Source organism: Pseudophryne corroboree, chromosome 8 (assembly GCF_028390025.1).
Source record: "Pseudophryne corroboree isolate aPseCor3 chromosome 8, aPseCor3.hap2, whole genome shotgun sequence".
NCBI lineage: Eukaryota > Metazoa > Chordata > Amphibia > Anura > Myobatrachidae > Pseudophryne > Pseudophryne corroboree.
In genome coordinates, this window is record NC_086451.1 from 367700046 (window position 1) to 367703022 (window position 2977).

The window sequence follows — 2977 nt, forward strand, 5'->3', positions numbered from 1 at the left end:
TGTTGGTCGGCATGCCGACCATCGGGATAGCGAGCCTTCGGGACGATGGAGGAGGTCATGTGACTATCGGTCAGCAGACCGCCGGTCACATGAATACCACCCCAGAAGAATCACTGTACATGCCTTGGAATGTAGGTTTGACTGGTAGCGTAATGTAGTAACAATGTTAGTCTAAAGATTTAGGTATCAAAGAAGATAGAGGAAAGATCAACTGGATGTGTTGAAGGTTTTCCTTTAGAAAAAAGGCCCACTGCACCTGGTATTCTCAGGAGGTTTCTCTTCCTAATACTGACCAGGCCATGCCTGCTTAGCTTCCGAGATCGGACAAGATCGGGCGTATTCAGGGTAGTATGGCCGTGGGCCGTTAATTAAGGTAGAAGAGAGAAAAAGGGGGGGAGGGGAAATCCACTCCTATTATCTGTACTGTACATAAATCAGAACCATGAATAGTCCGAGAAGGTTTTTCCAGAAGCAGGAGTATGAAAAATGTATGATAATGCTTTTCCTTAAAAGGCCCACTGCACCTGGTATTCTCAGGAGGTTCTCCTTCCTAGTACTGACCAGGCCATGCCTGCTTAGCTTCCGAGATCGGACAGGATCGCGCGTATTCAGGGTAGTATGGCCGTGGGCCGATGTAAAGGAAATATGAATGAAATGGAGAGACACACACTCTCTACTTTCTGTACTTCGCATTCAATCAAGGCTATAATAGTCTGAAATGGTATTTCCAGATAAGGGTGTGTCAGAATAATTAAGGGTGTCTGAAGAAATGTGAAAAGATTTAAATCTTTTTAGTGAGACACTATAATAAATATGTTAGCAATGAATGTAGAATATTACAGATAATATGCTCACAGGAGAAAAATGGAAAGATTGTGTACTGCATATACAAATCTACTCCTTAGATAAAAAGACACCAATTGATAGATAAATTAAGAGCTCAAGGCTGGCTCATAGATAATTAAATGACAATTGAAACTCTTAATTGCTCGTTCCCTGAAAGGAAGCCAGATTGATGAATAATCGTATGTTAGTTTGGAGCTCAAGGCTGGCTCGCATATAATACATAAAGTCTTATAGTATCCTTTTAGAGAAGACAAAAAAAATAGAAATAAAGAAAAATAGAAATAACATTGAAATCAAATGCTACCATACACACACTTATATAACGATATCAAGGTTAAATACCTTAATTTAGTAATTGAACATTTAGGGCATGAGCGGGGAAATAGTACAGTAAAAATAATTTGTAGTCCTGTTATGACAATGCTGTACAGGTTATTTCTGCAGGTATAGTATAGTTGCTGTAGAAATTAACAATGTTCTAAGAGAGAGGAAAACACAGTGAAACCCTGGTGGTCTAGTGTCTGTTACCACTGCCACAGGGTATGCGGTCAATACTTAACAAAAGATAAACACAAGTTAAACCCTGGTGGTCTAGTGTCAGTTACCACAACACAGTAAAACCCTGGTGGTCTAGTGTCAGTTACCGCAGCCACAAGGTATGCGGCCAATGCTTGACAAAAGATAAACTCGGATTAAACCCTGGTGGTCTAGTGTCAGTTGCCGCAGCACAGTTAAACCCTGGTGGTCTAGTGTCAGTTACCGCAGCTGCAAGGTATGCGGCCAATGCTGTCCTGGTCTCCTCTTCCGAAGTCCCGCTACAGTGGTGAGCGCAGCCGCCCGCTTCCGGACTGGGCGTTGCCGCGATTACGTCACTGTGGACGTTCTCTCGACGTACGTTTCACCTGATTAGGCTTGGTCACGAGAGCCTCTCTCTGCTGCTCTCCTGTAACCAGTATTTGAGTATTAAGATGACCTATCACGTTGCCGCTTGGTTTGATGGACTGATAGCTAAACCTATCAGATCACAGTTGGATTGATTATAGGAACCATATTGAAAGAGGGAAAGGAAAAGGGAAACAGGAATGAAAAGGGAACGGATAAAAATAGAAAAAGGGTGAAAAAACGTATTAATGATGGAAGAATAATGTATAAATAAATGAAAAGGTTACAGAAAGGAAAGAAAAGGAAGGGAGGAAAGGGGGGAAAGGTTGGAGTAGTGTGCAGCAGAATGGTGAGGAAAAGGATGTGAATGTTGATTAAAGGTTGGTGAGAATGAGGGAAGGAAGAGGGTTATAAAGTGAGTGTGAGGAATGAAAGTGGAGGAAAGGAATGAAATGTAAAAGAAGTGATGTATAGGAAGGGTAAATGATGGAATAAATGCATTGTTGATATGAGTGTGTGGACAAAAAAATTATGTTAATTAATAAAGGGATAAATAAGAGATGTGAATGAATGTGGTGCCGTGGGCGATAGGATTTGAATTGTTTATAATGGTGCGGTGTGTGAACGGGAGGTGTGAAAAATGATATTATAGTGAATGACATGAGTGAACAGATGTCAGGGGAGGGGCTGGAAGGGAAGGGAAAGGGTTTTGGGAGGGAGGAAAAAGGAGGGGGTGGTGAAAAAGGTTAAAAGGTAATGGAAAGGGCAAGAAGGAAAAAAGAAAGAAAGAATGAACAGAAAGGGGGGGAAAATGGAAGAGGGAAGGGAGAGAAAGAAAAGGGGGGGGGGTATTTAGAAAAAAAGGGGGGGTTTGGAATGTGATGGGGGGTTTATTAATTGAAAGGGGAGAGGATAGAAAAAGGAGTAGCAGAGAAAAAGTGAAGTGGAAGAAGGAAAGGAGGTGAAGGGGGGTGAAGGAGGAGGTGAGCTGGAATAATGATTACCATGGGGGGGCAGAGAAGGAAAAGAATTAATAAATCTTATAATTAAGTGGGTAGAAAAATGCTGTAGTTGATGTATTCATTTGAGCCTTTAGGCATAAGAGTGTCCAGTTTGAAGATCCATTCGGATTCCTTTTTCTGGAGTGCCATGCTGTAGTCTCCTCCTCTCAATCCCATTTTTATGTGTTCCAGGCCTGAAAAATTTCTTGTCCGATCTCGGAAGCTAAGCAGGCATGGCCTGGTCAGTA

At 42.0% G+C, this 2977-nt stretch overlaps 2 pseudogenes; both read right to left on the reverse strand.

The window, feature by feature from the left end:
• Window positions 1–244: 244 nt before the first annotated feature.
• Window positions 245–362, reverse strand: LOC134952716 (5S ribosomal RNA; annotated as a pseudogene).
• A 150-nt stretch (window positions 363–512) lies between these two features.
• LOC134951079 (5S ribosomal RNA) lies at window positions 513–630 on the reverse strand (annotated as a pseudogene).
• Window positions 631–2977: the final 2347 nt, after the last annotated feature.